This window comes from Rhinolophus hipposideros, assembly GCF_964194185.1.
Source record: "Rhinolophus hipposideros genome assembly, chromosome: 5".
NCBI lineage: Eukaryota > Metazoa > Chordata > Mammalia > Chiroptera > Rhinolophidae > Rhinolophus > Rhinolophus hipposideros.
Window position 1 is genome coordinate 69,687,010 of NC_138051.1, and position 27,359 is coordinate 69,714,368.

Consider the following 27,359-nt stretch of genomic DNA (forward strand, 5'->3'; position numbering starts at 1 on the left):
CAAGTTCCACGTAATTCACCACCATAAAATAGGGTTCTTTCCTTTGGACAATCTCAATTTATAATTACATATTAGTGAGATCGTTTTTCCAATTAATCTCTCTCCCTTTCCTTGCAAACTCTATGAAACCATGGATCAAGCTTTCTGTGGCTCACAATTGTGTCTCTACCTCTTAATCAAGTGCATGGTATTTAGAAGCATTTAACAACTTAACTACTTTTTAAAATAAATAAAATTCTGACTAAGATCATCATTATCTTCTTTTCCTCACCTTAATATTGGGTCCATGGTGATACAGGGAATAGGGAGGAGACTAGAGAAAATTAAGTCATACTGAGCTTGTAATCTCTTTGTGAAAGTTTTCTGGGTTGAGTTTGGGATGAGATCAGTGTTCTCTTACTCTTCTGTATTGTACTGGGAAGCTAAGTGTCTGTGACCTCCAGAGGGATAAGTGGTAGAACATTAATCCTGGTCTCTTTCCCATGCAATTTCCTCATTGGGTCTTTGGTAGCCTATTTCACAGAATTCAATCTCTTCATTCTGGATTTGAGGGGTTTGGAGAACTTGAGTTTATGTACTCCACTGAGAAGTCCTCCACTGCCTGCCCCTAATCTTTGTTCACTTTGCCTCGTAATCTGTCCTTTTTTTCCCACTGTACTTCATGCCCTCTCTCCTATGAGTCAGCTCCCTTCTGGTATAATTAATCACAAATAAGTCAGGCTTAGTGAGGCCTTTTGTTTTAAGTTATTTCTTGCAACTGGCCTTTCCTATAGCCTACTTAGCATCAAACTGGGATGGGGGGAGACAAGAAAAATCAATGTCAACATACTTTTCTGTACAGATTTATATTTATGTATAATCCTATACATGGATAGCTCTATAAATGGGCTATGTTGCTCTTTTATGTAAATTGTACAACATAGCAAGTTTCTACAACATACACCCTACCCTACAGCAAATACACATAAATATTGACAAACATCTTTTAAAAATGTTATCACTTTGTACAACAGACTTAGGTTTCCCTGAAGACAAAAGCATCCCTTAAAACAAATCCTTTGTTTTAAAGCTTTGTATTCAATAGTACTATAGGCAGTATTTGCCATTATATTTATAACCAAAGAGAGGCTCGGAAGAATGAATTCAGAAAGTGAGTCAATAAAAAACCCAGAAATTCTGCCTCCTGCAAATTAGTTCATCCCTCTCCTCTTCTCATTTTTAAGTGGAAGAGATGACTATAAACTTCTGAAAGCTTGTTCATGTATTATTTATGAAAGGAGCCCAAAAAAGTGTTGTTTGGTGCATCATTTTGAATCTGAAGGTACATGTCCTTACATCTAAGAAATAAAGCAATGAATAGAACTCCTGTCAACAAGCACAAGGAGATAAGTCATTATTAATTTTAGAATTCACTTTTCCTAGAAGATTACAAGTATATATTTCTAACACTGGTGACCTAATCATGCATGAAATATTAACAATTTTTATTTAATCCCAAATCCAAGTATGCAGGGTGATTGAAAAATAATGTAGAAAATATGTGTTCATATTCAGTTATTTCTTATTGTGTGATAAACATGCATCAAATTCAAATAATCATAAATAAAAGTTCTATACATAAATAAAATATTTGAGTTACACAATTGAATTTGTGCCCTTTTCCAAAACTCGGAATTTTATAAATTGGGCAAGTAGAAGTTAATTTTTGGTCAAATTTATATAAAGGTATTGCTCTAAACTGGTGGTATTATGCTTATGGAAATAAAAATTCCCACTTAGTGGTATAAAAGTATGCAAGTGAGCGTGAATACTTTACAATACCTTCCTTACTCTTGCTCCCCTAAGTTGGCTGCCATGTTGCACAGTATCCCCCAGAATTGTGTAATTCAGCAATATCATCAACCACCTTCATATTTTCCTCATCTTAGAGAAATGTCTTCTCTGACAGGTATTCTAACAATCCCTCAGAACTTAGCTCTTCTTTTGTAGTGTAGTTATGTTATCTAATAAAGCCTCATCAACAGATTTCTTCCAACAGTTAGTTATTAAATATTCAAAATGTAGTTGACATATTGCACATCTATTTATCCCTCTATCCACATGTAAGCCCACCTAATTGTTGATGTATTCCCAAGTGTAAACATCAGTGTAGTTATCCCCAGTACGTCAATGTACATGCATTAATTAAAGTTCCATCTTTGTTCACATTTTTTCTTTTTAGATAAAATTTACATACAATGAGATGAAGACTTTGTAAGTGTACTATACTATAAGTTTTATAAACAGTATTTATGTAACTTCTATCCTTCTTTATATACAGAGCACCCTAGAAAGCTTCCTCATACCCCTTCTCAGTCAGTTCAGGTTCCCAGAGGCAAGCTCTGTTCTGGTATATTTTTCAACAGTTATTAATTTTATGTATTCTAAAACGTCATGTAAATGGAATCATTCAGTATGTATTCTTTTGGGTAATACCAATTTATTCAATATAATGTTTTTTAGATTCATCCATATTGTTGTGTGAGTCAGTTGTTTGTTCCTTTTATTTTTGAGCAGTACCCCACTGAATATCAATTTGCTTATCCATTTCCTATTGATGAACACTTGGACTCTTTCTAGTTTTGGGTTAAGAGATAAAATACCAATGTTATTTTTATACAAGATTTTTACTTTCATCCATTCTGAGGATTATATAGTAGTGTCTCATCATGATTTTAATTTTCACTTCTCTGATGTGAGTTAAAGATGCTGAACATCTTTTACTGTACATAGTTTTTTAAAATGTTTGTTCAAAACTTTGCCACTGGATGCTCTGAAGTCAAATTTTCTTTCTCTTTCACATGTTCCATGTTTTTTATGTGGATACTAAACATCATGAGAAACACATCGTAAGAACTCTGAATTTGGTTAACTTCCTTTGAATATTCACTCTTATTCTACCAGAAAATCAACTTATATAGGTTCAAACTTCAAATTCAGGCTTCCCTGCTTATAGATTGCCAGAAGCAGAAATCTCCGCTTAGTTCTTTCAGCTTCAAATTACTGCTATTCAGCAGACCCTTGTGTTTTCTCTACAATTGCGTAGTTTAGCAATTATTCAAGGATTTCTATGACTTTTACATTTTACATGTAGATTTCGGAGCTTCCATCTATGTGACCACTTCTTTCCAAGATTCTTCACTCTCTAATTTTTATCTGCTCTACCAGTTTCAAATGTTGTCTTCTCACATATAAAGCTAGTAAACCTATGGTTTTTTTGATGCCCTGAACAGTTTTTTCATATCCTGAGTCTTGGGAAGATTGAGGAGTATATTAGACCAAAAAAAAAAAAAAACCCACAAACAAACAAACAAACAAAACAAAACCAAAAAAAAAAAAAAACAACTTTAAATTTACAATAACTAGGATCTTATCTTTTCTGTCTTTTGAAGGAAGTCTCCCAGTTTCTTCCTGCTTTGGTGTCTATCCAGTGCCTTCACATAGCTGGGTGATTTTATACGTGTCCTCGATTTTATATCTGGTATCACTGTTTCTGCTGTATCTGTTGGAGATTTACTCTGTACATGCCACATTGCTATCACTGGAATCTGTAAGCCCCTTTCACCTTTTTTTTTTTTTTTTTTTTTTTTTGTGGGTATTGCACTTATAATAGTGAAAGTCAGAGAAGCTGTCGTTCAGGCCATGGATCTGCTTCTTGTTATTTTATGCTTAGTTGGCTATAAAAGAAAGACAACAATATCCCCCTCTTAAAATTGTTTAATCGCAGTGCTTGAACCATTCAGTTTATGTGCCACAATACGTTGCACCATTGAGGGAGATGCTTACAGGTGGACGAAGCCGCAGTGTCCACGGATGCTAAGACTCCCTCTCTAGGTTGTTGAGGACCAACACTTGAGGCAGAGATTCACAGGTGAGAGAGCATTAGTGTATCTGGACAGAGGATACCTGCATTGCCCAGAGAAAGAATAGAAGAGCATTTCCTTTTGGGTGTCTGCACAGAATCATGATCACTATAGGAATAGACACAGACAATAGTTTAGTGGTTACCAGAGGGTAAGGGGCGTGGGGGGAGGGAGATGAGGGTAAGGGGGATCAAATATATGGTGATGGAAGGAGAACTGACTCTGGGTGGTGAACACACAATGGGATTTATAGATGATGTCATACAGAATTGTACACCTGAAATTATGTAATTTCATTAACAATTGTCACCCCAATAAATAAATTAAAAAAAAAAACACACAATGAAAATTCCAGATATCTCTTGATAATATTCCTGTCTCAAGTCTAATTAAGAAAGCCATATTTAAAACTTCTATTATATTTAATGCCTTCTTGTTCATCTCATTTTGGGGGGGTGGCATACCCGTACTTTTCAGTGTTAGTGAAGTGAGGTAGTATATAAGAGAAATATAATTGCTTGGTACTCAACGTGTGCAGCATTAGCATCGTCTGGGAAATACTTAGAAATGTAGAATACCATGTCTTAAGAATCTACTGAATCAGAATGTGCATTTTAACAGGATTCCCAGGTGATTCTCATGTACAATGAAGTCTGAGAACCTCTAAGCTAATATACAGGCTGCCTAGAAAAGAGATTCTTAAATTATCTGCAGATATATTTAATTTTTTGTTCATTTGTAGTTCATATCCACTGTGGACCAATACATCTACAACAGACAATAAAAATGTATTAATATAAAAATAGAATAAGACATTACGTAAAATCCTAATTTTTACTGGATTTGATAGACATAGAATTACATTTCAAAAATATAATTCGAACATACATAAAGTATAACAAAAAATTTAAAACTGTATTTGTTCATTGAAAGAGTTCATTTTAGATTATTAATATTCACAAAAAACATATTAAACATCTTGTAATGACTTTATAATTCAATATTCTTTCTTTCAAATTACTGTTTTTGTGTGAATTTATTTGTAATGGTTTGTATGAAAAATCCCACTTAGATTTTGATGGTTTTGTTGCTTCGTTAGTCAGCATATCTCTAAAAATAATACGTTATGGTTTTCTCACATCATCAAATATGTTTACAAAATTGAGTTAAATATAATTTGAATGAATTGGTTTTGTCTTTATTTCTTCAGAACCACTTCCAATTTTATCATTTGTCTCTATTAACACTTTAAAAAAGGGTATCTTTACTTGACTACAAGTCCAGTGAAGCTTGTTTCACCATGTATAAATTGTTTTTAAATAAAACTCAAAATACACTTTCTTATTTTAGTTAATAGTTATAAATACTAAATTTAGAAAAGATGGGATTGATCAAACATTAAAATAATTATAAAATATCATTATGATATATAAGTGATTGTATTTTCTCAAACTCTTATATCTCTTGATTAGAGATGACTGCCTGACCTTAAAACATACTTTGTACCATATGAAATTCATACCATGAATTCAACAACTGAACTTGTCTAGATCCTGTTAAAAAAAAAAACACCAAATCTACTGATTATGCTCTTGGATGTCATAGTAATGTCAAATTGCTATAAAAATGTCTAAATGCTTACACTCAATCACAGTTCTTATCCTTTTGCACACCTGTAACAGAGCTGGTGGTCTTTATCAATTCGCAGACCATACTTTGATCAGCATTGGTCTAAACCACTGTGTGTGTAGGTCTATCTCTGGCAAATCTATTCTGTTTCATTGATTTATATGTCTACTTTTACACCAATACCACACTGTACTGATTACCATAGTTTTATGGTTAGCCTTTTTTTTTAAATTAGTTTCAGGTGTACAAAACAATGCAATAGTTAGACATTTATACCCCTCACAAAGTGATAACCCCCCACCCCCAAGGTACTTTCCCTCTGACATTGCATATAGCTGTTACATTTCCACTGTCTCTATTCCTTATGCTGTACTCCATTTCTTGTGAATATATATATTGTGAATATATATATATATATATATGTATGTATAATTGTATGTATATATATGTATGTATGTATATATATTATTATAATTATAGTTGACATTCATTATTATTCAGCTTCAGCTTCAGGTGTACACTGCAGTGATCAGGCATCTACATCATCCCTGAGGTGGTCTCCCTAATAAGACAAGTGTCCATCGGATGCCCTACAAAATCTTTACAACATTATTGATTATATTCCCCAAACTGTCTTTCATATCTCCGTGGCAATCTTGTGGTTACTGATTCCCTCATCCCCACCCCCACCCCCCATCTTGCAACCCTCAGTTTTTCCTCTATATCTCTGAGACTGTTTCTGATTAGTTTGTTCGTTTATTCTGTTCTTTAGGTTCCACATATAAGTGAGATCATATGGTATTTGTCTTTGTCTGACTTATTTCACTTAACATAATGTTCTCTAGGTCCATCCATGTTTTTGCAAATAGTAAGATTTGTTTCTTCCTTATGGCTGCGTAATACTCCATTGTGTAAATGTACCACAGTTTCTTTTTTTCTTTTTTTTCCCTGTAGTCCACTGGAATGTTTATAATTGTTGCCACATTGACAAAGCAAGAGACTACCATAGAACAGACAGTGACCTAAATAACCGAGGAACCCTAGATTGGTTCCCCAGAACTTGAATTTTTGATGGATACACTACCAAGGATATGGATATACTGCTTGCAAACACATGGAAAGTTTGGGAATATCCATTACTGCCGCACTGCTGACCCCTATGGTGAGCTTATACACATTAGGAAGAGGACCCCCTCTTCCTAAACACGTCTGCTCATCTGCTGGAAAATCGTAATAACCCTTTGCATTTACAATGACTTTGAGGCATAACACCACTTACAGTTAAGCACTGCACTGTTTGTTCCATCGTATGTGGTCGTCCTAAATCTCCTTCAAGGCTGCCCCATGGATTGTGGTGGAGTAAAAGCGGGCTTTGAGAGCCAAATGGCCCTGAAAAATCCCATTTTGTATTAGGTTGGTGCAAAAGTAATTGTGGTGTTTGCAATTATTTTTAACCTTTTAACCACAATTACTTTTCCACCAACCTAATAATTGTGGGACGACATAGTCTGAACTACAAGTCAAGACCCTCGTTCCAACTCTAAGTGAACTGACTCATAAAATCTTGAATTAAATGTACCACAGTTTCTTGATCCAGTCGTCTACCGATAGGCATTTCGGTTGTTTCCATGTCTTGGCTATTGTGAGTAGTGCTGCAATAAACATAGGGGTGCATACATTTTTTCAAATTAGTGTTTTGGATTTCTCTGGATAGATACCTAGGAGTGGAATTGCTGGGTCAAAAGGTAATTCCATTTCCAGTTTTTTGAGATACCTCCATACTGATTTCCATAGTGGCTGCACCAATCTGCAATCCCACCAGCAGTGCACGAGGGATCCCTTTTCTCCACATCCACGCCAGTATTGTTGTTTGTTGATTTATTGATGATAGCCAGTTTGACTGGAGTGAGGTGGTATCTCATGGTATTTTTACTTGCATTTCTCTAATGATTAGTGAGGTTGAGCATTTTCTCATGTCTGTCTGCCATCTGCATGTCTTCTTTAGAAAAATGTCTCTTCATGTCCTCTGCCCACTTTTTAATTAGGTTGTTTGTTTTTATGGTGTTGAGTTGAATGATTTTTTTTTATAAATTTTGGATAATCACCCCTGATAAGGGGTTTTGGATATTAACCCCTGATATCATTGACAAATATCTTCTCCCATTCAGTAGGATGTCTTTTTGTTTTATTGATGGTTTCCTTTGCTGTGAAAAAGCTTTTTAGTTTGATGTAATCCCATATGTTTATTTTTTCTCTTACTTCCCTTGCCCAAAGGGATATATCAGTAAAAATATTACTAAGGATAATGTCTGCAAACATTCTTCCTATATTTTCTTCTAGGAGTTTTATGGTTTCAGATCTTACATTTAAGTCTTTAATCCATTTTGAATTTATTGTTGTATATGGTATAAGGAGGTGGTCCAGCTTCATTTTTTTGCATGTGTCTGTCCATGGTTAGTCTTGAAGTGAACTTTGCTCTTTCCAAAATCGTTTTGATTATTCTAGTCAATTCTAATTCTTAAATCAGCACAAATATGTGCATTAAGACTTTATTTTCCCTTAATTTTTTGAGCATATTTGCCTTTAATAATTTGAACATATTTACGAGTACTTATAATAGCTGCTTTAAAATCTTTAATTAATCCAACATCTGGATCACTATAGGTCAGTTTCTATTGACTACTTTCTATTGTCTTGACTATGAGTCACAGTTTTTTATTTCATAAATGTCTACTAAGTATTTACTTTGTACTGGACATTGTAAATGATACATTTTAGAAGCTCTGACTTCCATTATCTTCCCCTGGACAGCATTAATTATTGGTTCTAGTTCACTGTTCAGTTACTGGCTGAACACCTTGAACTTGTGTATGCTCGGTCTACATTTTGTTGTGGAGATCTCTGAGAAGTTCAGTACATTTCCCAAGCCCTTCTAACTTGACAGCATTTGACATTTAAACTCTGCCTCCCCTTTATATCTGGCCAGCTCATGATTTTAGGCTTTATTAGGGCAGATCTAGGGTAGGCCTTTTTTTTTTTTATTTTAAGGTGGGGGTTTTCTGATGTTTCAGCTGAATGCTCACCATGTTAAAAGAATGGTTACCAGTTTTCTGCACTCTGGTTGGGCTCATTTCATAGCAGCTGCAAACAGGTAAGCCTGGCTTTGCACCGTGCACCCCACTGGCAAGAACCCATCAGGAAACCCTCTGTGCAGTTACCTTATCTCCGATGGCGTTCTCCACATATTCCAGTGAGTGAAGCTGCCAGGAGGTCTTGACATCTGACTCCTGGGCTCAGCATGACTGCCATGCTCTACTTAAACTGTGGCTCACTGTGCTATAGCCAGAATACTATAGCCAGGCAGGTAGCTGGTCTGATTATGGATCTCCCCTTCAGTTTCACAGCTCTTAAAGATTGTATTCTTGTTTGCTTGTTGTGCAGAGCCTGAATTTACTTGCATCATGTACTTTGCTCAGGTTTATTATTATTTACAAGAAGAGGACTAGTCTACTATATTTTTTTCTTTATAGCTATTTAGGTTTGATGATGGGATCAATTCATATTTCTAGGTCAATGCTATCTAATAGAACTCTCTTCAGTAATGGAAATGCTTTACACTTGTGCTACCCAATAAAGGAGCTGCTAGCCACATACAGTTAGTTATTCTGCACTTAAAACATCGCCAGTACAACCAAAGAACTGGATTTTAAAATATTATTTAGTTTAGATTTAAAGAGTTACATGAGCCGACTAGCTACCAGTTTGGACAATGCTGTTCTAATAGGAATAAAAGCACTTAAGCCAAGCCAGAACAACTGCTATATTTGGGTATCTAATTTTGATATTATTACTTGAGTCAGTTTTCTGGCTAGCTTTGTTTGTTTTCTTACTTACAATTTCTTTGGTTCTCAGATAATTGCTCACCCCAGTCACCATGATTCCTTATTTCTCTGATATGTGTGTTCTTCTGACACTTCTCTTTCTGCATTGCATCTGACACAATGCCAATCTTAACCTCTCATTCTTTTTACTTTTTTGATTTAGCCTCTTTCTCTGACTTATAGTTTTGCTCTTAAAAACTTTATTGTTGGCATTCATTATTGTTCAGCTTCAGGCGATGTCGGAGGGATAGTGGAAGGGGAGATGGAGAAAAGGGGTTCACAGTGTGAGGGATATAAATAATGAATGTCTAAGTATTACCTTGTCTTGTGCACCTGAAACTAGTAATAATAATAATAAAAACTTTATTGTTAGTACTAGGTCTCTAATAAATGAAAACTACATTCCAATCATCCTTAAAACCACAATCACACTATAAGCTGTGCCTCATTAGGGCTATCTGTTTGGCTCTCTATTTCGATATTTTGACTGTTAAACTATAGGTTTGCAGTTAGGAGAAGGTCAGAATTTAGATAAACATTGATTTGCATTAGTTGGATTGATCAAGAAACGTAGATAATCAGACCAAAGTCTATGTTCTCTTCATATTGGTCTAAATTAATGTCATTAAAATATTATGTTAAAACTAGATCATTTTTATCCCTAGCTATTTTTTTTTTCAAATTCAGAATTCACTATGCAAGTGAAAGTATAACTAGGCATAAATTTTTATCTAATTGGACATTCCATTGTGAAGACAATGTATTTGTCCATTAGATTTCAACATCTACTGGCTGGAAAGTAACATAAATATAAAGACATAAAACCTATATATAAAAATGCACAAATTATGGGAGAATTAGACATGTCTACTTAAAAAAACGAAATGACAGCACATTTCTTATACACACTAGCTTGTGATGTTCTGCTTTCAAGATTGTGTGTGTGTGTGTGTGTGTGTGTGTGTGAGAGAGAGAGAGAGAGAGAGAGAGAGAGAGAGAGAGAGAGAGAGAGAGAGAAAGAGAGAGAGACAGAGAGAGAGATAGGTAATCATAATTACTTAACCAAAAATTTGGTCACATAAAAGAAACATGACTTTCCCATTTACATAGACTATGGACCATCTATTTTTATAATTTACAGTATGATAATACTATGTTAAATATACACTATGTTGTCTGATCATTTTACTTTATTATACTATTAACTCTTAACCTCCATAGTTTATTATTTTGTGACATAGCCATACCTTTACAAGTCAAAAACATTAAAAAAGATGACATAGTTATCTAATGCATTTCAATGTTCAGTATATTTGTCACCATTGAAATACACTGATAAAATATTTCTATAAATGAAAGTGATGATGATAAAAATTATTATCTAAAACATAGGACTGAAAGGGACCATGAAATTGTATTTTCCAATTTCTATAATGAAAACAAAGCCACTGCTACACATTTTGTTTAAGAAAAAAAAAGTTCACTATCTTCTGTTTCATGACATGCTCCTTATAATCAAACCCACTGGCTTAAATTTATGCCCATTTTCTCTCATTCTGTAGTCAGTGAAGATTTATATTATAAAAGAGTTACTATCCAGATAAAATTTGGTTTTTATTAAAACCACAGGAAATTGGTAGCATTTTGTTTGATATATATATTTTTTTATTTTGTCATGCAGGGTGTCATGCGGGGTCTCTGGTCCCGCTCCCCACATAAGAATACAGGACATGGTGAGGCCAAAAAGGAACACCCATGGAGCCATAGGTAGGGGAGTCATAATACTACTATGTTCTCGCTGGCGGCTGGGTTGGAGACACAGGAAGCAGGAGCCACATGATCCACAACGGGCCGTCCACTTCTCTCTGCCAACCAACCCCATTTGCTAGCTGCAATCCGCTGTGCTAACTGCAACCCGCGCTTGCTACTTCAGCCAGCATCTTCTTGCTAGCCCCCATTTTTTTGCTAGCGAAGCCATGGCAGTCATATTAGTGGCTCACTGGTTACAGCTGACAGCCAAGTAGCCATAGCTGATGGCCATTCAATCACAGTTTATGGCCATTTACTACCTGAGCCAGAACCTTTCTATGTGAGGCCGAGAGCCTGGAAACTGCTTTCTGGGGCTTGTCCTCACACTCCACACCTACAGGGTCTCGCCTCACAATCTACACAACAAGCGTCTTCCGCGAGGGGCCCTGTGCAAGGAGCCTGGAGGTGAATGCAATATCCTAGACACAGCTAGACTCTCTGGACACAGCCAGGGTTTCTCAGGGCACCACCAGTCCTTCTGGGCATAGCCAGACTTCCTGGGCTTCTTAGGGTACCACCTGTTTCCCTGGGCACAGCCAGGGCTTCTCAGGGCACCGCCACTCTCTCTGGGCACAGCCAGACTTCCTGGACTCAGCCAGGGTTCTTAGGGCACTGCCACTCTCTCTGGACACAGCCAGGCTCTCTGGGCACAGCCAGAGTTTCACAGGGCACTGCCACTCTCTCTGGGCACAACCAGACTTCCCGGACTCAGCCAGGGCTCTCAGGGCACTGCCACTCTCTCTGGGCACAGCCAGACTTCCTGGGCTCAGCCAGGGTCTCAGGGCACTGACACTCTCTCTGGGCCTCTCAGGATGCCGTGCTGGAACAACAGTGGCTCACAGTCAAGGTGCTTACATATTCTCAATGGTGGCCGGTCAAGACACAAAAGCAAACATCTGCCAGTTCCACTACATGGTGGTATGCTCCCAAACAAACAGTCAAGCTGTCCATTAAATTAGGGATAGAAGGCAATTCCCCATAGTCCATAGTCATTTGCCAGGGCTGTACTGGGGATGAGGGATGACCTTGACCTCACCCTCATCTCCCACAGAGGACTCAGCAAGTGTTTCCTCTTGGGACTACAAGTTCTGCATCTGAGCTGCCTCATCAAGCACTTCCCAGCCCACAGGGCTGCAATGTCCTTCGCTTTCTCCAGCCTTTGCTGGTTGGGGAACTGTCCAAGTCTTTCCACTCCTCCACAGGGGTCCAGCTCTCCAGCAGCTGCTCCTCCTGGTTTTCCTGAGACTGAGTGTTCATATGCACAAACTGCTCCACCGCCATTCAAGGAGCTTTGGCTGGCACCGTATGCTGCTCGCTGTGCCATTTGTCGTGCAGGGTGTTATGCGGGGAGTCATGCAGGGTCTCTGGTCCCACTCCCCACATAAGAACGCAGGACATGGCTAGGCCAACAAGGAACACCCACGGAGCCATCGGTAGGGAAGTCATACCACTATGGTCTCACTGGAGGCTGGGTTTACGCGAAGCGCGACCTGCTCTCTGCTTTGCTGCCAATCAACCTACTCTCCTCGACTCTCCTCCACTATCCTCGGCTTCCCTCCGTAGCTGCGGCAGTTATATCAGTGGCCAATGGCTCAAGGGTTACAGCTGACAGCCAACCAGCCACAGCTGACGGCCATCTACTACCGGAGCCAGCACCTCTCCACATGAGGCCGAGAGCCTGGAAACTGCTCTCTGGGGCTCTGTCCCCACCATTTCCTATTGTACTATTTGGCTAAATGTCTCAATGTTTCAACTAGATGACATGTTCTTTATTGATATAGATTTCACACATTTTCTTCACTTATCCTCCATGGCACCTAGTTTGGTGTTTAGCATAGAAGCACTCTAGTTATTTGAAATGACACAGACATGCCAGCTTACATATTTAAAAGGTGAAATTCTGGACCTAGCTCCCTAACAGCCTGAAGTCATTATAGACTCTCGCACATATGCTCTATCCCAGTATAGATTTGAATTGAAGCTCCTTATGCTTCCTAACCTGCCTGCTGACTATTCCCGGGTGGAATAGGCCTCGATCACTCAGACCCCTCCCTCTGCTGTGATTAGTCAGCACAATATGTGCTAATTATGAAACATCTGAGATAGTAAAAGCACTTTGGTTAGTATTTATGCATTGGTAGTCCAATTTTCACTCTTGGGAAAGACTCGACATAGACAGATGTACCTCATGAAAAAAGTGGAGGGAATGAGAAAAAGAGAGACACAGTGAGAATGAGTTTAGCGTTCATGACATTTAAAAGACTTAGAAAACAAAGAATAGTAGAGAATAAAAAGACTGGAAGAGGGAATTTATGCTTTCATATTTTTGCTTCAGAATAAAGTAATGCATAAAGGTAACTTGCTGACATTGTCATAGTCTTTACTTACTGATCTCATTTAAAGTGGCAGGGGAGGCAAACGAGAAGGGATTGAGGACACAGAAAATATGAGGAAATTCAGGGTAGAGATATGAAGTTTTGTGGAAAGGACTGGAACGAGAGAACGTGGCCAGCTGTCGGGCCTCTTTAACAGAAAATTAGAATCCTAGGCTGAGGCTTGATGAAATTACTCCTGGCAGCTACCTGGTTTACAACTTCTCTCTAGAGGGACCATGTCTTTCAACTTCCCTTCTCCATGAAATTAAAGTAAAAAAGCAAGTTTTTTTTTCATTCACAACAGTCTACATACCTATGTGCATGTTTCAAGGATAATTGTAAGGATTGTTGCTTCCCAAACATATATTCGACCTGACAACTGATGTCAGTTATTCCATTGTTGAAAGAGAAAGTCAAATTAGAATATCTTTTAAAATAAAATAACTCTATAATTGGGATCAATAGAAACAAAGGAGTACATACATGACTGCAATAGAATTGCTCAGCACTAGAGTTTTCAGTATCCCACAGAGACATAAAATACTATTTTTAGTATTTAGCCACATTATTTTGGCTATAATGGTTATGAGACAACTGTTTAATAAAGACACCATTTTAAACATTGTTTTTCATTTTCAAACCCTTGACTTGTAAACAAACTTATGAAAAATAACTTTTTTGTATGCTGGGAACCAGCAATAACTAAGATTGGACTCAGATACAACAATGCCTGGAGCAGTAATTTGGAAAAAAAAAAAAAAGTTGACTGCAGTGCATCTTGCATATATAAAAATGCTAGATGCTAATGATGATTATCTGAGACATTTTGATAACTTAAGCTCATTATTGTGATTCACAAAAAATAATTATCAGTCATACTTAATATGATAGACATTCTTATGCTAATCACCCTAAAGAAACAAAGTCCAGTCTAGTTATTAGCTTGTGTCTATAGTAGGACAACTGATTTGATTTAGTGTAAACATTGGCCTGATGTTAACCATTCATCAGTGTTTTGTTTATATAATTTAATTTTATGAAAAGCAAACTTTCCGTGCTGAATAATCTGGTCCAGGCAATCAAATTCATTTATTGCTTCCATTGTCAACCTTTAAACAATTATTTATGAATGGACTGACTCTAATTTTATAATTGTATCATATGCAAGCAAAATTTCCAGTTTTGCTGTTTAATTTTACTTGTAAAAACTACTCCTAAAAGCACAGGCAATTGAATAAAAATTAATCTGAACTACTGACTCATGATGTAGCATGACTGGTTAAGGTATGGTTAAATTCTAGCTTCTTTACCTTTGTCTTAAATAAATGGATTCTAATACTTTCCTGGTGTAAATTAAATCTTGAAAAGACTTATCCTTTCTGACTAGGACAATGGAATTAGAAATAGCTAAAGAAATGCAGCTAGGTAATATACAACATGTATAAATTTAAGGAGAAAATCTGGTTGTTCACAATACTTTGCACTGTGTTGTCCTTTCTTTACCAAAATAATGCTTTGAACAACAAAGGGAATTTTGTGGTTATTTTCACAGTAATAAATATGATAATAAATTTTAGCAGAACTGACCATATAATCTCATTCCTATTGCGACCATTTTGCCATATTTGCAAGGTTGTTGACATTAACTAGGGATGCTGAAATAAACCCTAGAGCAGTTTATCTGAACTTTTTTTTTTAATTAAAGTTAATTGGGGTGACAATGTTAGTAAAGTTACATAGATTTCAGGTGTACAATGTTGTAATACATTATCTATGTCTCACATTATGTATTAATCACCCAGAGTCAGTTCTCTTTCCATCACCATATATTAGACCCCGTTTACCCTCTTCTAGAGCCTCCCTCCCCCTTAGCTTCTGGTAACCCCTAAACTATTGTCTATGTCTATGAGTTTTTTTTCTTCATTTGTTTTCTTGTTCTTTTGCTGTTTTCAGTTTTATATACCACATGTCAGTGAAATCATATGGCTGTGTACTTTTTCTGTCTGACTTATTTTGCTTAGCATTATAATCTGAAGATCCATGCATGTTGTTACAAATGGTTCTATTTCATCTTTTCTTACCGCCGAATAGTATTTCATTATGTATATATACCACAACTTCTTTATCCATTCATCTGTCAAAGGACATTTTGGATGTTTCCATGTCTTGTCCACCATAAGTAAAGCTTCAATGAACATTGGAATGCACATGTCTTTATGGATAAATATTTTCAGATTTTTTTGGTAGATATCCAAGAGAGGGATTGCTGGGTCATAAGGTAATTTCTATTCTTCATTTTTTGAGGAACCTCTACACTGCCTTCCATAGCGGCTGCAACAGTCTGCATTCCCACCAACAGTGTATGAGGGTTCCTTTTTCTCCACAGCCTTTCCAACACTCATTACTATTTGTCTTGTTGATGATAGCCATTCTGACTGGGGTGAGGTGATATCTCATTGTGGTTTTTATTTGCATTTCTCTGATGACTAGTAATGTTGAGCATTTTTTGATATGTCTATTTGCCATTTGTATGTCCTCTTTGGAGAAATGTCTCTTCATCTCCTCTGCTCATTTTTCAATTGGATTGTTTGTTGTTGTTGTTGAGTAGTATGAGTTCCTTGTATATTTTGGATATTAGCCTCTTATCGGAGGCACTGTTTGCAAAAATCTTCTCCTATTCAGTTGGTTGCCTCTTTATTTTGTCGATGGTTTCTTTTGCTGTGCAGAAGCTTTTAAGTTTGATATAGTCCCATTCATTTATTTTAGCTTTTACTTCCCTTGACTCTAGAGTCAAATTCATAAAATGCTCTTTGAATCCAAGGTCCAGAAGCTTAGTACCTATGTTTTCTTCTATGCAGTTTATTGTTTCAGGCCTTATGTTTAGGTCTTTGATCCATTTTGAATTAATTTTGGTACATGGTGACATATAGCAGTCCAGTTTCATTCTTTTGCACGTAACTATCCAATTCTCCCAACACCATTTATTGAGGAGGCTGTCTTTCCTCCATTTTATGTATTTGCTTTGTTGTTGAAAATTATCTGTCCATACTTATGTGATTTTATTTCTGGGTTCTCAATTCCATTGGTCTGTGTGTCTGTTTTTCTGCCAATACCATGCTGTTTTGGTTATTGTTGCCCTGTAGTACAAGCTAAAGTCAGGGAGTGCAATACCTCCAGCACTGTTCTTATTTCTTAGGATTGCTTTGTCTATTCGGGGTCTTTTGTGGTTCTGTACAAATCTGATGACTTTTTTGTTCTATTTCTTTAAAAAATGCCATTGGGAGCTTGGTGGGGGTTGAGTAATACAGCCATTTTAATTATGTTGATTCTTCCAATCCATGAGCACGGAATGTCTTTCCATTTCTTTGTGTCATCTTCAATTTCTTTTAAAAATGTCTTGTAGTTTTCAGCATATAAATCCTTCACATCCTTGGTTAAGTTTATTCCTAGGTATTTTATTCTTTTTGCTGCAATTGCAAAGGGAATTGTTTTTTGTATTTCTTTTTCTGAGATTTCATTGTTAGTATATAGGAATGCAATGGACTTTTGCATGTTGATTTTGTAGCCAGCAACTTTACTGTATTCGTTGATTGTTTCTAACAGCTTTTTGGTGGAGTCTTTAGGGTTTTCTATATATAGCATCATGTCATCTGCAAAGAGTGGGATTTTAACTTCTTCATTCCTAATTTAGATGCCTATTATTTCTTTCTCTTGCCTGATGGCTGTGGCAAGGACTTCCAACACTATGTTGAAAAGCAGAGGTGATAGGGGACAGCTGTGTCGTGTTCCTGAACATAGAGCAAAGGGCTTCAGTGTTTCACCATTAATTATGAGATTAGCTGATGGTTTGTCATATATGGCCTTTACTATGTTAAGGTATTCTCCTTCTATACCTATTTTATTAAGTGTTTTAATAATAAACAGATTTTGTATCTTGTCAAATGCTTTTTCTGCATCAATTGATATAATCATATGATTTTTGTCCTTTATTTAGCGTATGTGATGTATCAAATTGATAGATTTGCAAATATTGAACCATCCTTATGACTCTGGGGTGAACTCCACTTGGTCATGATGAATAATCTTTTTAATGCTTTGTTGCATTCGATTTGTTAGAATTTTGTTTAGGATTTTTGCATCGGTATTCATCAGAGATATTGGTCTGTAGTTTTCTTTTTTTTGTGTTATCCTTACCAGGTTTTAGTATCAGGATAATATTGGCCTCATAAAATGAGTTAGGAAGTACTGTCTCTTCTTCAATTTTTTGGAAGAGTTTGAGTAGGATTGGTATTAGATCCTCTGTAATGGTTTGGTAGAATTCACCAGTGAAGCCATCTGGTCCCAGACTTTTGCTTTTGGGAAGGTTTTGGATGACTAATTCAATTTTCTTACTGGTTATCGGTCTATTTAGAGTTTTTTTCAATTCTTCGTGACTCAGCCTAGGAAGGCTACAAGTTTATAAGAACTTGTCCATTTCTTCTAGGTTATTGAATTTGGTGGCATATAGTCCTTTATAGTATTCTTGGATGATCCTTTGTATTTCTGTGGCATCTGCGATAACTTCCCCTCTTTCATTTCTGATTTTGTTTATTAGTGTCTTTTCTCTTTTTATCGTGGTGAGTCTAGCCAAGAGTTTGTCAATTTTATTAATCTTTTCAAAGAACCAGCTCTTTGTCACATTAATTTTTTTCCATTGTGGTTTTGTTCTCTATTTCTTTCAGTTCTTCTCTGATTTTTGTTATTTCCTTTCTTCTGCTGACCTTGGGTTTCATTTGTTCTTCTTTTTCTAGTTCTTTAAGGTGTAACGTGAGGTTATTTATCTGGGATTTTTCTTGTTTCTTGAGAAACTCCTGTAATGATATAAATTTCCCTCCTAAAAGTGTTTTTGCTGCATCCCAAAAATTTTGGTAGGATTTATTTTCATTCTCATCTGTTTCCATGTATCTTTTGATCTCTCCTCTTATTTCTTCTTTAAAAGTGTGTTCTTTAGTCTCCATGTATTTGTGTTTTTTCCTGCTTTGCTTTTGAGTTGTTAACCATTTTCAAAGCCTTCTGATCAGAGAATATGCTTGGTATGGTTTCAATCTTCTTAAATTTGCTGGGGCTAGTTTTATGTCCCAATATATGGTCTATTCTTGAGAATATTACATATACACTAGAAAAAAATGTCTGATAATTTAGGATGAAGAGCTCTATAAATGTCAATTATGACCATTTCATCTAATGAGTCATTTAGGGCTGCTATCTCTTTGTTTTCTGTTTGGATGATCTATCCATAGCTGTCAATGATGTATTTATGTCCCCTACTATTATTGTGTTTTGGTCAATTTCTCCCTTTAGTTCTGTTCGTTGTCACTTTGTATATTGTGGTGCTGCTGATTGGGGGCATAAATATTGATAACTGTTATGTCTTCTTGTTGTATAGTCCCCTTTATCATTATGAAATGTCCATCTTTGTCTCTTGTTACCTTTTTTATCCCGAAGTCTGTTTCCTCTGATATCAGTATGGTACACCTGATTTTCTCTGGATACCATTTACTTGCAATGTCAAAATCCACCCTTTCATTTTGAGTCTATGTTTGTTCTTCTAGCTGAAATGTGTCTCTTGGAGGGAGCATATAATTGGGTTTAGTTTTTTGATCCAATCTGCTACTCAGCATTTTTATTGATGAGTTCAGTCCATTTACATTTAGGGTGATTATTGATATGTGAGGATTTCCTATCTTTCAATCTTTAGTTTTCTGGCAAGACTGTGTCTCCATTTTTTCTTTTTTTTTTTGCCTTTTTTTGTTGTTGTTGTCTTTTATTTCTGTGTGGTGGTATTCTATGTTGTTTCCCTCTGTCTCTTCTTTTATTATATTATACATTTCAGTTCTGCATTTATTTTATTTTTTTTTTGAGTAGTTACCATTAAGTTTATGTAAAAGAAAGTTTCATACTTAGGGTATTCCATTTTCTTCTGGAGGCTTACTTTCTCCATTCCCATATTCCGGATCAGGTATTTACTCTCCCCCTTTTTATGTTTTTGTTGCCACAATTTATCCCTATTGATGCTTGTCGAATAGCCTCCTTCAGTATTTCTTGTAGTACAGGTTGTGTGTTAGAAAATTCCCTCAGCTTCTGTATGTCTGGAAAGGTCTTTATTCCTCCTTCATATCTAAAGGATATCTTTGCTGGATATATTATTCTTGGCTCATAATTTCTCTCTTTCAATAGTTTGAATATTTGGTTCCACTCCCTCCTAGCTTGTAGAGTTTCTGCTGAAAAATCTGTTGATAATCTAATGGGCTTTCCTTTGTAGGTTACAGTCTTCTTTTCCCTCGGTGCCATGAAGATTCTTTCTTTGTCGTTGATTTTAGACAGCTTCCATACAATGTGCCTTTGAGAAGGCCTGTTGGGGTTGAGGTAATTAGGTGTTCTATTTGCTTCTTGGATTTGAAGATCCAGTTCTTTCCACAAGTTTGGGAAGTTCTCATCAACTATTTGTTTGAATATACTCTCTGTTGTTTGAATATACTCTCTGTTCCCTTCTGTCTTTCTTCTCCTTCTGGTATGCCCATTATTCTTATATTGCTCTTTCTGATGGAGTCAGAAAGTTCTTGTAGAGTTCTTTCATTTCTTTTAAATCTCAAGTCACTTTCTTCTTCCATCCGTGTAATTTCCAGGTTTCTATCTTCAATGTCACTGATTCTTTCCTCCATCTGGTCAACTTTACTACCTAAACTGGCTATTTCATTCTTCATGTCTTTTATTGAGTTCTTAATCTCCAGAAATTCTATTTGGTTCTTTTTTAAAATTTCAATCTCTTTTGTAAAATGTTCATTTTGTTCTTCGATTGTATTTCTGAGTTCATTAAACTACCTGTCTGTGTCTTCTTGCATCTCCGTGGGTTTTTTCAGAACTGCAATCTTGAATTCTCTGTCATTTAAGTCACATATTTCCATATCTTTAAGTTCATTTTCTGGAGACTTTTCACTTTCTTTCTAAGCTGTCTTGTTACTTTGGTTATTCATGGCAATTAATGATTTATTATTTCTCTTCCTAGACATCTGTAGGAGTGGTTCTGCAACAGGTTAATAGAAAGAGGTCTTTCTGTTGTTTTCCAGTAGATGTTGGTAGAATGTTTTATTTTCTCTCCAACTGCAGCCTTTTATTCTCTCTCACACCGTAGTGTTATATATTCTCTGCACTATTCTGGCTTTTCACACAATGGGGAGACTCCTTGAAAGGCGGGCTTCTCCTTTGTGAACAGTTTACCTGGGTCATAGGGCGCTGCCTCTGTGGGGGCATGTGGCGAGCTTCTGAAGTTACAAAACTCTTCCTGCACCAGAATCAGAGCCTGTTGTTTCAGCAGCTCTGTTTACTCCTGCAGGGTTCTGCCCAGATAGGTGGGGACAGGGGTGGAGTGGGTCAGGAGAGGTGGCCCAGAGCAATGGCAGAGACCACCACCATAGCCAGTCCTGCTTTCACATCTCCCTTCCTTTTGCTGGAACTAGTTGGGCTGTGAGTCTATGTCTGTGGACCACAGTTCTCAGAACTGCAAATATTCTGTTCTTTTGATCTGACACTGCTACTGTTCTGCTTCTAGCACTGGGTTGGTTGGGGCAGGGATGGGCTCTGGGAGGGTAGGGAGGAGGCGGCCAGGCTCAATGCCTAAGGCTTCAATTCTCTGCTTGGCAGTGAGGGCTTAAACCTCCATTTTCAAACTTCTTCCCTCAGTCTTTGCTCCGAAGTCTCTGCTGTGAGCATTGAGTTCAGCTGTGTTATATGCTGTCCCCTCTTTCTGATGGAGTCAAAAAGAGGACTCCTGTGGGCCATAAGCAGAGCCCTAGCAGTTTGAGTTATTTCCTCTCCTGTAGCTGCGGTACTTCCAGGATGCAGTCAGCTGAGAGCACTGAGCTAGGTCTGGTCCTGCACCCACACGGCCCCATCTCTGCACTTCTCCCTTCACTCCTTTCCCGCTCGTGCAATTTGCCCACCTTTAGATGATTTCAATAGTGTACCTCTTAGTCTTGCCTGTCTGCTGCACCGGGAGTCCTTTGTGGAGTTACAGTTGTTCAATCTGCTGCACCAGGAGTCCTTTGTGGAGTTATATTTGTTCAATTTGTTGTAAATTCCAGAGGAAATTTCAAGAGGCTCACCTCATGACACCATTTTATGATGTCCTCCATCTGTACTTTTTAATTCCATTTGTACTTTTTATTCCATCTGTTAAATTTTTTGTTATTTAATATATTTAACATATTAACTCATTTTTGTTTGTTTTCTGATAACTTCTCTTTCAGATCAGCTTAAATTAAATTAAATTAAAATCAGCTTTTAAGAATGCAGTATCCTTTCAAATCTCTTTGAGCATGGAAATTAGAATTATTTTTCTTTTCACAGTTATCTCTAAATTTTTCTGGAGTATTTGTTTTGTTACCTCATATTGTACTTCTTTAGTTCTGTTTATTTTCCTCAAATATTTGGAGATCTTTGTTTTTCCATTTATAATTATTAGTGAAAGGTAAATGGCATGCATACATAATACAAAAATATTTTTGAACAAATAAATAAAACTATGTTTATGAATATACAGAGAAATCCTGTTTCCAGGCTGCACAATAGGTTTTATTTCTTTCATATTTTCACTTCTTAATGTGAATAAAAATTGAACACATATTTGGGGGAAATAATAATTTAAAATTTAAATATACAAAAATAAAAGGATTATAGGGGACCTGCTGCATTCTACACATTTTAGAATATCTGGTATAGGATAAAAACCCAGTGAGTAAAAAGATGAGAAAAATATAGTGCTTAAATGACCTGTGGAACTCTGTAAAATGATCTATTAAAAGGTTAATTGGAGTACCAAAAGAAAAGGTGTAAAGCAGGGGAAAAAAAGCTGTTTGTGAAAAGTGGTTGAAATTTTTCAAATTTGATTAATCCTAAGTATCCAAGAAGCTCAGTGAACTTTCAAGCAAGAAAAACATACTTTGAAAAGTATGCCAAGGATTATTATTATCAAATTACTAACCTAGGGATAAAGAGAAAAACCATGTTAACATGTTAACAAATTTGAGCTCATTGATATATGAGACAATCCACCTAACATCGACTGAATACATACTCTTTAGTCTTTTCAAATGCAAACAAAATGTTCACAATATAGACCATTTGCTGGGTTTAAAACAAGGCTCATTATTTTTGTTTGACTTGTTTATTTATTTTAATTTTTTTCTTACTTTACTTTTCAATCACCGATTATGTACAATATTATATTACTTTCAGGAGTACAACATAGTGATTAGACATTTACGTAACTTAGGAGGTGATTGTTTCCATACAAAGAACATTTTGAGTGTTGCCAGATGGGAAGCATGTTGTGGGGATGGGTGATAAAGGGGAAGGGATTAAGTAGCACAAATTGGCAGTGACAAAATAGTCATGGGGATATATAAGGAGACGACATCAAAAAGCGGCGTGAGGTGAGCCTCTGTAAAGCTCCCCTGGAATTTAAAACTAATTGAACAACAATAACTCCACAAAGGACTCCCTGCACAGCAGACAGGCAAGACGAAGAGGCCCACTACTGAATTCACCTAAAGGTGGGTGAATCGCGCGAGCAGGGGAGGAGGGACGGGAGAAGTGCGAAGACGGAGCCGCGCGGGCACAGGATGCAGACCTAGCTCAGTGCTCCGAGTTCACTACATCCCAGAACTACCGCAGTTGTAGGAGAGGGAAGAACTTGGACTGCTAGGGCTCCGCTTATGGCCCACAGGGCTAAGGGGGCAGCATATAACATGGCTGAACCCAACGTTCACAGCAGAGACCTCGGAGAAAAGACTGAGGGAAGAAGGCTGAAAATGGTGGTTTAAGTCCTCACTGCCCAGCAGATAACGGAGCCTTAGTCACTAAGACTAGCCGCCCCCTCCCTACCCTCCTAGAGCTCGCCCCACCCCCACTTGCCCGTGCTAGAAGCGGAACACTAGCAGTGTCAGATCAAAAGAACAGAATATTTGCTGTTCTGAGAACTGTGGACCACAGACACAGATTTGCAGCCCAACTAGTTCTAGCAAAGGGGAGGGAGCTGTGGAAGCAGGACCTGCTGTGGTGGTGGTCCCACAATTGCTCTGGGCCACCTCTCACAACTCACCCCGCCCCTGGCCCCATCTATCTGGGCGGATCTCTGCAGGAGTAAACAGAACTGCTGAAACATACAGGTTCTGAATCTGGTGTAGGAAAAGCTTTGCAACTTCAAAAGCTCTCCGCATACCTAACGAAACACTGTGCCCTGCAACCCAGGCGAACTATTAACAGAGGAGAAGCCCATCTCCCAGGGAATCCACCCATTGTGGGAGAAGCTGGAATAGTGCAGAGAAAACACAGCACTACCATGTGAGAGAAAAAAAACAACGCTGCAGTCGGAGAGAAAATAAATCATTCTACCAACAAGTACTGGAAAATAAAAGAAAGACCTCTTCCTATTAACCTGTTGCAGAAGCCACTCCTGTAGATGTCTAGGAAGAGAAATAATAAATCATTAATTGCCATGAATAACCAAGGCAACAAGACATCTCAGAAAGAAAGTGACAAGTCTCCAGAAAATGAACTTAAGATATGGAAATATGTGACTTAAATGACAGAGAATTCAAGATTGCAGTTCTGAAAAAACTCAATGAGACGCAAGAAAACACAGAAAGGCAATTTAATGAACACAGAAACACAATCAAAGAACAACGTGAGGATTTTACGAAAGAGATTGAAATTCTATAAAAACACCAAATAGAATTTCTGGAGATTAAGAACTCAACAGAAGAAATTAAGAATGAAATAACCAGCTTAGGTAGTAGAGTTAACCAGATGGAGGAAAGAATCAATGACATCAAAGATAGAAACCTGGAAATGACTCGGATGGAAGAAGAAAGAGACCTGAGATTTAAAAGAAATGAAAGAACTCTACAAGAACTTTCTGACTCCATCAGAAAGAGCAATATAAGAATAATGGGCATCCCAGAAGGAGAAGAAAGAGAGAAGGGAACAGAGAATATATTCAAACAAATAGTTCATGAGAACTTCCCAAACTTGTGGACAGAACTGGATCCTCGAATTCAAGAAGCAAATAAAATACCTAATTACCTCAATCCCAACAGGCCTCTCAAAGGCACATTGTATTAAAGCTGTCTAAAATCAACAACAAAGAAAGAATCCTCAAGGCAACCAGGGAAAAGAATACAGTAACCTACAAAGGAAAGCCCATTAGATTATCATCAGATTTTTCAGCAGAAACTCTACAAGCTAGGAGGGAGTGGAACCAAATATTCAAACTATTGAAGGAGAGAAATTATGAGCCAAGAATAATATATCCAGCAAAGATATCCTTTAGATATGAAGGAGGAATAAAGACCTTTCCAGACATACAGAAGCTCAGGGAATTTTCTAATACATGACCTGTACTACAAGAAATACTGAAGGAGGCTATTCGACAAGCATCAACAGGGACAATTTGTGGCAACCAAAACATAAAAAGGGAGAGAGTACAGCCCTGAACCGGAATATGGGACTAGAGAAAGTAAGCGTGCTGAAGAAAATGGAATACTCTAAATATCAAACTTTCTTTTACATAAACTTAAGGGTAACCACTCAAAAAAATCCAGAACTGAAATATATACTGTAATAAAAGAAGAAACAGAGGGAATTATCATAGATACCACCACACAGAAATAATAGACAACAACAGAAAGACAAAGAAACAATGGAGACACAGCCTTACCAGAAAACTAAATATAGAATGACAGGAAATCCTCGTATATCAATAATCACCCTAAATGTAAATGAACTAACTCACCAATAAAAAGGAACAGAGTAGCAGATTGGATCAAAAAACAAAACCCAACCATATGCTGTCTCCAAGAGACACATCTCAGCTACAAGGACAAGCACAGACTCAAAATGAAAGGGTGGAAATTGACACTCCAAGCAAATGGTACCCAGAGAAAATCAGGTGTAGCCATAATGATATCAGATGAAACAGACTTCAGGTAGAGAAAGATAACAAGAGACAAAGATGGACATTTCATCATGGTAAAGGGGACTATACAACAAGAAGACATAACAGTCATCAATATTTATGCCCCCAATCAGGGAGCAGCGAAATATACCAAGCAACTACTAAAAGAACTAAAGGGAGAAATTGACCAAAACACAATTATGCTAGGGGACTTAAATACATCATTGACAGCTATGGATAGATCATCTAAACAGAAAATAAATAACGAAATAGCAGCCCTAAATGACACATTAGATGAAATGGACATAATTGACATATATAGAGCACTTCATCTAAAACATCAGACTATACATTCTTTTCGAGTGTACACGGAACATTCTCAAGGATAGACCATATATTGGGACATAAAATCAGCCTCAGCAAATTTAAGAAGATTGAAATCATACCAAGCGTATTCTCTGATCAAAAGGCTTTGAAATTGGATATCAACTGCAAAAAGAAAGCAGGAAAAAACACAAATACATGGAGATTAAACAACATACTTTTAAAGAACGACTGGGTCAAAGAAGAAATTAGAGGAGAGCTCAAAAGATACATAGAAACAAATGACAATGAAAATACATCCTACCAAAATTTTTGGGATGCAGCGAAGGCAGTTTTAAGAGGGAAATTTATATCATTACAGGCCTACCTCAAGAAACAAGAAAAATCCCAAATAAATAACTTCATGTTACACCTTAAAGAACTAGAAAAAAAACAAGTGAAACCCATGGACAGCAAAAGAAAGGAAATAACAAAAATCAGAGCAGAACTAAATGAAATAGAGAACAAAAAGACAACAGAAAAAAATTAATGTGACAAAGAGCTGGTTCTTTGAAAAGATTAACAAAATTGACAAACCCTTGGCTAGACTCACTAAGATAAAAAGAGGGAAGATACTAATTAACAAAATCAGAAATGAAAAAGGGGAAGTTATCACGGACACCACAGACATACAAAGGATCATCCAAGAATACTATGAAGGACTATATGCCACCAAATTCAATAACCTAGAAGAAATGGACAAGTTCTTAGAAACATATAGCCTTCCTAGCCTGAACCATGAAGAACTGGAAAATCTAAACAGACCGATCAACAGTAATGAAATTGAATCAGTCATCCAAAACCTTCCCAAAATCAAATGTCCGGGACCAGATGGCTTCACTAGTGAATTCTACCAAACCTTCAAAGAGGATCTAATGCCAATCCTGCTCAAACTCTTCCAAAAAAATTGAAGAAGAGACAGTACTCCCTAACTCATTTTATGAGGCCAACCTTACCCTGATACCAAAACCTGGTAAGGACAACACAAAAAAAGAAAACTACAGACCAATATCTCTCATGAATACAGATGCAAAAATCCTAAACAAAATTCTAGCAACTCGAATACAACAATGCATTAAAAAGATTATTCATCACGATCAAGTGGGGTTCATCCCCGGGGCACAAGGATGGTTCAACATCCGCAAATCCATTAATGTGATACATCACATAAACAAAATAAAGGACAAAAATATATGATTATATCAATTGATGCAGAAAAAGCATTTGACAAGATACAACATCCATTTATGATTGAAACACTTAATAAAATAGAAAAAAATTGCCTGGTGCTTCCAGATGGATAAAAAAAAGTGGTGTACTTATACAATGGAATGGTAATCGGCAATAAAAAGAAACTACCCTATACACAAGAACATGGGTGGCTACCAAAACATTATGCTGAATAAAA